This window comes from Lactuca serriola, chromosome 7 (genome assembly GCF_051521515.1).
Source record: "Lactuca serriola cultivar US96UC23 chromosome 7, Lser_US96UC23_V15, whole genome shotgun sequence".
NCBI classification, from domain to species: domain Eukaryota; kingdom Viridiplantae; phylum Streptophyta; class Magnoliopsida; order Asterales; family Asteraceae; genus Lactuca; species Lactuca serriola.
This window is the reverse complement of record NC_136414.1, coordinates 65,985,277-65,997,339: the sequence shown is the minus strand read 5'-3', so window position 1 is coordinate 65,997,339 and position 12,063 is coordinate 65,985,277. Positions and strand designations below refer to the sequence as shown.

Sequence of the window (12,063 nt, the reverse complement as noted above, 5' to 3'; positions counted from 1 at the left end):
TATGTCTACAACTACTAATGTTTTAGATCGTGTGTGGTATATAGACAGTGGATGCTCGAATCACATGTTTGGTTCAAGATCTTCATTTCGAGATCTTGATGAAACAAAGAAAAGTGAAGTCCGACTTGGGAATGACCGAAAGATTGAAGTTAAAGGCGAAGGTACAATTACTATTGAAACCATGCAAGGTAATACTAAAGTTCTTCATGATGTTCAATTTGTACCAAGTTTAGCATACAACTTACTGAGTGTTGGACAGCTAATGAGAAGTGGACATCGTGTAGTATTTGATGATGACACGTGTTCCATAATTAACAAGAAATCTGGGCAGCCTATGGCAATTGTCCAAATGACTCAAAATCAAGTGTTCCCTCTCGATGTTACAAAAGATTATAAAGCCTTAACAGTTAGTTGTGATAATGAGGCCAGGCTTTGGCATCTACGATATGGGCATTTGAATGTAAATGGGCTGAGATTGCTAAGCAGAAAGGAGATGGTTTTCGGGCTGCCAAATATTGGTGAAGTTGGTTTTTGTGAGGGGTGTGTTTATGGAAAACAAAGCAGAAAGTCGTTTCCCATTGCAAGTTCTTGGAGAGCTTCAAATTGCCTAGAACTTGTACATGCTGACTTGTGTGGTCCTATGAAAGTTGAGACATTTAGCGGAAGTCGGTATTTTTTCTTGCTTACTGATGATTTCAGTCGTATGAGTTGGGTTTATTTCCTAAAACTCAAGTCAGAAGCCTTTGAGTGTTTCAAGAATTTCAAAGCACCTGTGGAGAAACAGAGTGGCAGGAACATCAAGACTCTCAGAACTGATCGTGGTGGCGAGTTTTTATCTAATGAGTTTAATGATTTTTGTGATAAAAATGGCATTTACAGGCAATTAATAGCACCTGAAACACCCCAACAAAACAGGGTAGCAGAGAGGAAAAATAAAACAATAGAAGAAATGGAAAGAAGAATGCTGAAAGCGAAGGGACTGTCTGATCAGTTTTGGGGAGAGGCTGTTGCAACTGCCGTGTATATTCTAAATATCTCTCCAACTAGAGCTGTTATGAATCGCACACCATATGAAGCTTGGACAGGTAGAAAACCCACAGTAAGCCACTTAAAAGTCTTTGGTTGTGTAGCATATGCTTTGGTAAATTCTCGTTCAAAACTTGATGAAAAATCTCTAAAATGTATTTTCATTGGGTATAGTCCTTAATCCAAAGCATATCGTTTATATAACCCTCTTAGTGGCAAAGTGATAATAAACAGGAATGTTGAGTTTAATGAAGAAGCAAGGTGGATACCTAATACCCAAAAAGAAAGAGATCAGGTTATAAACTTTGAAGATGTACCATCCACAAGTTCAGGAGATAATGCAGAAATACCCCAGGGTGATCAAGGTTCTTCAAGTTCATATTCTTCAAGTTCAGATTCAGATAATGACAATTCATCAAATAATCCACCACCGAGAGACACTTATGATGATACACCGAAGAAGTTCAAATTCGTGGCTGATGTTTACAACTCCTGTACATTTGCCTTGTATGCAACAGATCCAACCGATTATGAAGAAGTTGTTCAGCAACTTGAGTGGCAGAAAGCTATGAAAGAAGAAATACAAGCCATTGAAAGAAACTCAACATGGGAGTTGGTTGATGTTCCAAAAGACAAGAATGTTGTAGGACTTAAATGGGTATATCGAACAAAGTATAATGCTGATGGAAGTCTTCAAAAACATAAAGCTCATCTTGTTGCGAAAGGGTATTCATAAGAATACGGTATAGACTATGAGGAAACATTTTCCCCTGTGGCTAGATTCGAGACAGTTAGAATAATTATAGCATTGGCTGCACAATTTCAACTACCTGTTTTTCAATTTGATGTGAAGTCCGCCTTCTTGAATGGTGAGTTAAGTGAAGAAGTGTATGTAGCTCAACCTCAAGGATTTGTTGTTAAAGATGCTGAAAATAAAGCCTACAAGTTGTGAAAGGCTTTGTACAGTTTGAAGCAGGCTCCACGTGCGTGGTACAGTAAGATTGATTCTTTCTTTCAAGAAAACGGATTCAAAAGAAGTGAGAATGAACCCACTCTTTACCTTAAGCAACAAGGTAATCGAGAATTCTTGTTAGTCTGTCTTTACGTGGATGATATCATCTATATGGGAACATCTAAGTCCTTAATTGATGATTTTAAATCTTGCATGATGAGCACATTTGAGATGATAGATTTAGGGTTGTTAAAATATTTTCTTGGGCTTGAAGTGCTGCAAAGAAAAGATGGAATTTTTGTATGTCAAAAGAAGTATGCTACGGACCTGCTCAAAAAGTTCAATGTGACTGGTGGTAAAGTATCAACAACACCAATGAACATCAATGAGAAGCTACAACATGAAGATGGATCCAATAAAACAAACTCAAGTGTGTTTAGAAGTCTAGTTGGTGGTCTGAACTACCTGACACATAGTAGACCGGACATTTCTTTTCCTGTTAGCGTAGTATCAAGGTTTCTTCACAACCCTACAAAATTGCATCTTGGTGCAGCCAAGAGGATTCTTCATTATGTAGCAGGTACCAAGAATTATAGCATCTGGTATTCAAGAGTTTCTGAATTTAGGCTGGTTGGCTTTAGCGATAGTGATTGGGCTGGGTGCGTAGATGATCGCAAAAGCACATCAGGCAATGTTTTCAGCTTTGGTTCCGGAGCTGTAACATGGAGTTCTAAGAAGCAAGATACAGTGGTTCTATCGTCATCAGAAGCTGAGTACATAGCAACAAACGCAGCAGCTCGACAAGCCTTATGGCTGCGAAAAGTTCTTGTTGATTTGTGTGTTGAGTAAGAAGATGCAACAGAGGTATTTTGTGACAACAGATCAACCATTGCAATGGCCAAGAACCCTGCTTTTCATGCTCATACGAAGCATATAGATGTGCATTACCATTTTATTCGCAAATTGATCACTGATGGAAAGATTAAACTGAGTTTTTGTGGAACAAATGAGCAGACAGCAGATATATTCACTAAATCTCTTCCTCAAGCCAAACATGAGTTCTTTAGAATGCAGCTCGGAGTATGCAACTTTGAATCAAGGGGAAGTGTTGGTTAATTGATTCAAATAACCACTGCCATGTGTCTTTAATTACTGCATTAGTAGAGTCTTAAAAGTTGTTTTTCAGTTACAAAAGTCAAGAGTCTTAGTCTGTCTTTTTATCTTTCTTTCAGTTCATGTTTTTGTTTCCTATTTAAGCTCTGTAATTTCTCAGTTTTAAATGGCAGTGAAATATTATCTATTTTTCCTCTTCTTCTATTTACATACAACACTATGACCACAAGGCTGGCACCACATCTGCTTACCATCCATCCATCCCCCACAATGATGGACACATTGATCTCATTATACCATATTCATACAGCACCTGGTCAAACAAATTGCAGAAATATCAAATTATTAATATATTAATCAGTTTTCTGGTGGTAAAACGTGGTTTTTTGTGTGCTAATCATGCATGCGGAGAGAGAGAACGATACCTTTATATGCCAACCGTATCTCATGACATCACTACTTGTGAGGTCCATCTTAGTATCGTGATATGCTTTGATCCATTTCATATGTCCCAAATCTGCTTCATCAAGCTTTGCTAACGGAACCAATTTGAAAAAGCCTTGAATTTCAAACAAGTTTTTACATAATAGATATTCAAATTTTCGCAATGTAAACCGACCTGATTCAAATGTTATTTTCTCCAATGAAGAACACCAAGATGTATACAACTCTTCTAGCATACTTGGGAGACATAGGAGGGACTTTATATCTTGACAATTACTCACATTGAGTACCCGGAGCATTTTATGATTAGTGTAATTGGTCAAGTGCATTAATGGATTGCTGCCAAAATTTATGTGATTATAATAGGATGGCAGGTGTTTACTTAAAAACCATGGATCATCATGGCTTATATCAAAGTTGCTATAACTGAGAAACAAAATCATTAACGAATTTGGCAAGGGGAGCAACAACGGTTTTGCATTCCTCCATCGGTACATAGAGTTTTTAGCCTTTACAGTTGATTTGCACATTTCTTATTCGATGCAGCCTTCCCAAGATGATGAAACCCTCCACATTTCAGTAGAGAAAGCTTCTTAAGACCTCTGATTCTCTTACAAACATGAGTCAAACCGAGACTGATATAGTGCGAGAGAATCAAAGTCTCGAGATTAGGAAGTCGGGAAAGATGGCGGATACTGACAAGATCAACCGACCGTTCAAGATTTAGGTTCTTCAGCGAATTAAGAACCCATTCCAAGAATACCAAGATTGATTAATCGTACATTAACACATAAACTGTCAGGAAGTTGGGTGCGTTTGGTTGTGGAAATTTTCCTAGAAAATTTTCCAAGAAAAAATTGAAATTTTGAAAATGCGTTTGGTTCATTCAGTTTTTCAAGGTTTTCTAAGAAATGAAAATTTTCATTTTTCCAAATTGTATGTAGATTAGAAAAGTGATTTTTACAAATTTTCAAAGTTTTCCAAATTTCTAAGATGGAAAATAAAAACTCCATCGGTTCTAACCAAACGCATTTTCTAAAATTTTCATTGAAAACTAAAAATGAATACTCAACTCTATTTTATGAATACATTTTCTAAGAAAATGAAAACAGTTTTCCACAACCAAATGCACCCTAAGGTTTTTTTTATTGTAGAAAATTCTGTAGTTTTTCAGAAAAGTTAAATTTAAAAAAAAAATGTTTGGTTTGATAATTTTTCTAATATTTTTCTAGGAAATGAAATATTTCCTTTTTCCGAAAGTACAAAGAACTTCAAAAATGATAATTGTTTTCTAAACTTTTCCATTTACAAAAGTTTTCTAAATTAAATATAAACACACAAACACCTATACCTAACTCCACACTTACCCCATACCTACCCCATCCCCAAAGACCGTCCACACCCACTCTACCCACCTACCCCCACAACCATCCCTCACATCTAGTGATACTTGCCCCATCCCCATAACTTTACCCATGCTACATACCCCACCCACGCACCCCTACCTACCCATCCAACCTTACTTACTCTCAACACCCACCTTACCTACCTACCTCACCCTAACCTTACTTGCCCCACACACCTAACCCACCCTAACCCTACTTAAAATAACATAAAAATAATTTCAATAGTTTTTCTTGTCCAAAAACAATTTAAAGTAACAAAAACTGGAAATTGAAAGTTGATAGAAAAAACACAACCAAACACGTTTTCTAATTTTCTGAAATGGAAAATAAAACTCAAAAGTTTTAACCAAACATGTTTTTTTAATTTTTCAATAAAAACTGAAAATGAAAACTCTACTCCTTTTTTTTTAAACTTTTCCAAGAAAACTGAAAACACTTTTCCACAACCAAACACAAACTAAAAGGCCAAGTGCCAAACAGGACATCAAATTCCTACCATGGGTGGTTCGAACTTCTTCAACCAGCCATTGCTCATATCTATAGCCACCATGTTGCCCCCCATAAGCCGGAGGGTATTCTTTTCATTTGATACTCACTCCAGTACAACATCTTAATTCTGGAAAATTCTTGTAGGACCCCTTGACTTCCACATGTTTTATCTTGAGAAATTTTAGTTTGTCCGTTTTTGCAAGTGAAGTTGTTTTAAGGGTTGTTGGCTGCAAATTTAGCACTAAATTAATTAGTACATATACCTCATCTATACATAAAATGCGGGTAAAATTAACAGTAAATGCAACAAAAATATCAAGAGTACCGCACTCATTCACGTCTTTAGCTTACATTTGATGTCATCCCTTCCTCAAGCTTTTGCATGTTAAGTGCTAGACCTTCAAATGTTTTTGAATCGTAACGTGGAAAGACATGAAATGAGACAAGGCAAGTTAACATAGGAAGTTCATGTGAAAAGGTAAGAAAGTAAGTTTAAAGATACAGATTATTAAGAAGCATCATACCTCTCCTTTTGTCAACAAACGATAAGATTCATCATTTTGTGAGACTCTACTACGTGCTGCGGGATCGCTGGACTCTTGAAGGACTATGTTTCTTTCCATCTCTTGAAGCAGTTGATACATCATCAGTTTTTTCCTTGGTGAGATGGTAAGAAGGCATCTATTAATGAGGTTCCTGATCCTAGCCTTTGCATTCCAGTCACGCTCCAATATCTTTACCACATAACCCTCATATTCACCGACAAAGAAAAAAGTAGTATGCAGAAACAACTCTTTGTTACTGGCATGTGGTAACGAGTCAAAGCTCTTTTGAAGTATACCTTGGATTTTACAATGAAGATCTCCTTTTAATGAATTCAGTGAATCCAATTTACTTCTCCAAACCTCTATCATGTTATTTTTTTCCTTTGGCTCTTCAACATCAAAAAATAGAGAAGAACCCAATACTTTAAGAGCTAGTGGGTTTCCAGCACAATATTGTGCTAACTGTATGGTGAGATCCTTAAAACCTTCCATAGGAATTTTGGATCCAAATGCAGGGCCGGTCTATTGATTTTCAATGCCCCGGGGCGAGATTCTAAATTATGCCTTCATTTAATTAAAAAAATAGCAAAAATGAAATAAATTTTATAGTCAAACCAAAACAAGGTTACACAAACAAAAGCATACATAAAATTTATCAAAAACGATGCCTCCTTGCATTTTTTAAAGCAAAAACATCTATTATTTTATCATAATCAAGACTTCGTAGGAATTGACTTTCAATACTCAAAATTGCTAATCTATTTAATCTTTCTTGAGTCATGGTACTTCGAAGATATGATTTCAATAACTTCAATTTCAAAAAACTTCTTTCCGCGGAAGCAACCGTGACCAGTACTGTCAATAAAATCCAATATGCTACCAACACATTGGGAAACATGTCCATTTCCTTTGCAAACTCCATAATCTGAATGGTTGTCCAAGGAAGTTCACCTTTGTATGCTTCATCTGGCAACATTTCCTGCAAAACTTGTAACTCAATAAATAAATCTTTTCCATCAATATCAAGGTCCTCACCATTTGTCAAACTAGTTTCAAGTTTCTTACAACATTTTTTTAATTCATCATCAAATAAAGATTTTAACTTTAAAGCATCAAACAAAAATCCAAAAATAGATTCAAAATGTTGCATTTGCTCAAATCTACTTCTCAATTGAGTTAGAGTCATATCTACTATAACAATAAAATAATAAGTTCTAAAATTTTCTTGAGATGATGGTTGTTCTCTTTCGGTATTTGGAACTTCATCAAATTGTTTTTCTACTATAAACACGTTTGATAGAAAATTTTGGTTCAACTCCAATATTTTTTGCTATTTCTTTAGCCTCATTAATAGCAAAGTCAAACTCATTTTCCCTATATTTTTCAAAATAATGAACTAATCTCTCTAAGTTTTTTATTGCAACATCAAGAATGATATCTTTGGATTGTAATTTTTTTACTTACCAAATTAATTCTATATAAAATTTCATGTCATAACACTAAACTTAAAATAAATTCAAAATTAGAAAATTCACCATTTAGTAGTGATTCCGCATCTCTACAAAACTTACCATCATCACTCACTTGAGCTAATTTTGTTAATGCTTCTTTTATTTGAAAAAGTTGAGTTTTTATTGCTTTAACACTTTCAATATGACTTTCCCAACGAGTAGTAGATAATGATCTTAGGGTTAATTCATCAACATGATCAAGTAAAACACTCCATCTATGTGTGGAGCTAGAAAAAACATTATATATTGTTTGACACGTACCAAAAAAAGTTTTAGCTTTATGATAAAAATTTGCCATATCACACAAAACTAAGTTTAAACTATGACATCCACAAGGCATATAAAAAGCTCTTGAGTCTTTTTTGTACACCTTGATGTTTGCCTTTCATATTTGCTCCATTATCATATCCTTGTCCTCGGATACAATTTATATCCAAGTCAAGAGATTTTAAAGCATTTTCTAAAACATTAAAAAGTCCTAAACCAGATGTATCTTCTACAATTAAAAACTCTAAAAAAATTCTTCAACTTTTATTGGAACACTTGCAACATCAACACATCTAATAATCAAAGTCATTTGTTCTTTACGACTTGCATCCGGAGTGCAATCTAGAATTATCGGAAAATATTTTGAATTTTTTATTTTTCTAATAATTGTACTTTTTACTTCGGATGCCAACATTTCAATTAATTCATTTTGAATTTTATGACTAAGGTAATAAAAATGACTTTTTTTTATCTTGAATAAGATGAAAATTGTGTTTCATTACAGGATCAAACTCAACAATCATTTGAAATACACCTAAAAAGTTACCATTAGATTTCTCATATATTTTTTCATTAGTTCCATGAAAAGCCAAGTTATATTCAGCTAAACATTTCACAACAACACTGATTCTTATCAAAACTTCTTTCCAATGTTGAGTATCTTTTTTTATTCTTTCTTGTAAATCTTTATCAATTATTTCATTTTTCCTTCACCTATGTCGTGTTTGCGTCCAAGTTTTTAAATTAATCATGTGTTAAGAACTATGTTCATGTTCATTCAATTTTTCACTAAGATGTTTCCGATCATTAATTCCTTCGGTTGCCAAATTACTTCTAGATCAAGCTGTTTTAAATAACTTACAACAAAAACAAAACATTTTATCAAGTTCTTTCGAATACACCAACCACTTTCTATCATAAGAGTCACCATTCGTTAATTTACGAACATAAAATTCACAAGAAAAATGTCTACCTTGTGCATCGTTTGGAAAAAAAAATTATTTTCAATTTCCCTAATATGCCATTTTTCTACAAGCAAATCTTTCATTTTTAAATCTAACTTATCCCATACTCTTGGATCAAAAATATTAATATCACTAGATTTATCAACAAATCATTATTTTCAAGATCATTAGAATTTTCAATAGGTTTGTTAGAAGTTTCAATTGGACCTTTAAAATTATCAACAAAATCATTAGTTTTAACATCATTAGAATTTTCATCATTATTTTCACTTCTAACAAAATACTTATTTAAAGATCCTTGTAATTTATTAGTAAGATCTTGTTCTCTTTGTTTTTGTTTTCTATTTTGAGCACCAAATGGTTGTTTTCTAAGAAACGTATTTAAACTTCACAAAAAAAATTATAAGTCAAAAATGTAGTAACAACAAAGAAGGATACAACCTGAAGTTACTTAGCAATCCGTATCCACAACTTGAAGTTATCAATCCCGCAATCCGTATCCACAACCTAAACAAAAAAAGAAATAGTATCCTTTAGATTTTCAGAAATTAATCTAACAGCATATTATTCAAAAATAAAAAACACATAACTTTTTCAACATCATAATTTACATATCAATATTTAATTTCTGATTATATACAACACATTATTTAGAATTCAGAAAACCATATCACTATTCAAAAAAAATACACCGGTTTTTTAATATAAGAATTTCGAAATCATCATTTACATATCAGACTTTCAAAAATCAAAATTAAAAAAAAAAAAAAACTAATCACTTTAGCTAACTATATACATGCAGTCATTCAGAATCAGAAAAATCAAAATATGAATTCACATATCAGATTTCAGATTATATAAAAACAATCAAAGTTATTTTGATCATAAATCAGAATAGTTACAAGAAACAGAAGAAAAGAATTACCTAGAAAACTAATAAAGCTTAGACTGCTTAGTGTAGTTCAGGATCAACAAGATTGGCAGACTGCAACCTTGATCGAAATTTCACTTCTCTGGGCAGTAAGCTATATAAGAAAACTAAAATTTCATAAATTTTAACCAGTCACTATTAGATTTTCGAAACTTTAAGTAGGTTATGCAAGAAATTTGAAATGATAGATAAAACTTACTGGATTACAGGATTAGGAATTTAGGAGGACAAATTCAATCAATCACAATTTGGCACCTTTGAATCTTCACTTTAACACAACAGATTTACTGCAATAGATAAACTGTTACAACTTTAGAGTAGTAGAGGTCGATTCAGAAAGAAATAACATAGGAGAAGCTAACAAGAGAAAGGGCGAGAGAAGGCTGAAACCTAAAAGCTGAAGCGGACGAGAGAGACAGAGAGCGATGACTGATGAGCGATCGATAGAGCCATAAAGTGATAGACGAGATGATTTTAAATTCTAATTGAGTAGTCAACGATCCATCTCCATTCTTCAGAAGGGACGCCCGGCGCCTCGTGTTCTTCATCTGTAGTTGGCGTGTGTTTTATATTGAAGAAGAATTGAAGAGTCACCATGCATCAATTGACAGTTGACGCTAATTAGGTCTCCATCGGCTGCTGCCTGCCTATCCCTTATGTCTTCACATGGTTTTACTGGACTAACCAACTAGATGTGGCCTAATATACAATAATACTATAATAGGCTTTAAAAAATTGATGTCCCACTACAACTTGATGCCTTGGGCCCGTGGCCCAGCTCGCCCTGGGCTTGGGCCGACACTGTCCAAATGCATGCCAACTCAAAAGCTCTAATGAGTCATCATCATTCAAGAATTCAAGTTTGCGCACCTCACACCTCCAAGATGGGGACCTGAACTATGCACGTATATCTAAAAGCCTAGTTGTTATTATGATCTTGATTTGGGTATGAGAAACCCTTGTTCCAAGCAAAGCGTCTAATTGGTCATGTTCATCAATATCATCAAGAAGGCATCCTCAACCTTCCTTGTACCCTCAGATACATCGGATATGCTTTCAATATTCCCCCTAGAATGTCTTTTAGAAATTGTTTATGTAGCCCAAGCAAATCATCAGACTGTTTAGAGTGCTTTCCGATCTCTTCAAGGTAATTGTTGTTTCTAAATTTTTGTTTGTTTGAGTTGTAAATGAATTGAGCCAGAGTCGTCTTGCCACTACCTCCCATGCCACAGATTGCTAGAATGTTATTACCAGATTGCTCATTTTCCAACCAAGAGTTGATAAATTTAGCTCGAGTGTCCATTCCAATCAGATGAGCTGGAGTACTAACTAGTTTCAAAATCTATTTTACAATAAATAGTATCAACCACTTTTGCAATAAAGTCTGTTTCAGACCTGCAACAATAGAAAAAGAAAAGAAACACATTCAGAGCTTGGCATTTAATATTCTTAACCACTTTAGCAAATTTAAATATTCTCCCTGTAACCATTATCAACCTGAAAAATATGATGAAATGTGATGTACATAGTAAGTGTATATGCAATCTGATTGAATTAAGTTTTCAATAATGTGAAGGCCAACTAGATACACCCGAATTGAATGAATCAAGGTAGAATACATGTAGGGCCAAAGTCAAACCCCAATACCTGCTATGCTATCAATTTTAATTTTATCATCACTTCTCACTCACTATTTCACATCATATATACATACATGATACATGAATATATGCATATTGTAGATTTGTAGTAAATCATTCATAATTAAGGAGGAAAAAGGCATAATGTCTATACATAACCGAAAAACTATCTATCCGATCAATTAAGCTTGCAATCTTCATTATGTCGACAAGGAGGGATCGACATGGTAAAAAACCGGTAAAACAGAATGATTAAAGCTCTGCCTTTGCTCAAGGATCAACAACAACTCGTCAAGGCACCATCTGGAATTCACATACTTCTCTGACAATACAACTATAGAATCCCTAGATTCTTTGATTGCTTTATTGATTTCCGGCTTCAGTTCTTGACCCCTGTCGCTATTATCATTATCCCTAAAAGTGCGAACTACTGCTTGCTCTAAAGCTGCGTATAGATGATCCGTAAATGAATTACGGGTATCTTCACCTCTAAAGACTAAAAAAACGTCATGGCAACTGGCATGATTTAGCAGAGAAGTAGAAGATGAAGTAGCCACCATTGAAATTAGTAAGATGAGACTTGAGAGGTTATTAAACAAAGGGAATTATAAAAACATCAAAGTCAAAATCTCCGGTCTCCGGAGAATTTCATAGTTGTTAGGTGACGTTGGATTGTTTTTACGGTGTGATTAGATAAAACTACAAAATTGGTCGTGTATTTAAAAAATACAAAACTGAAAATTTGGTCATTGTGGTATTCAAAAATCTTTGGAT

At 34.3% G+C, this 12,063-nt stretch overlaps 1 pseudogene; it reads right to left on the bottom strand.

Moving 5' to 3' along the window:
* Positions 1-3,338: 3,338 nt before the first annotated feature.
* LOC145064056 (disease resistance protein RPV1-like) lies at positions 3,339-11,849 on the bottom strand (annotated as a pseudogene).
* Between the last annotated feature and the right edge of the window lie 214 nt (positions 11,850-12,063).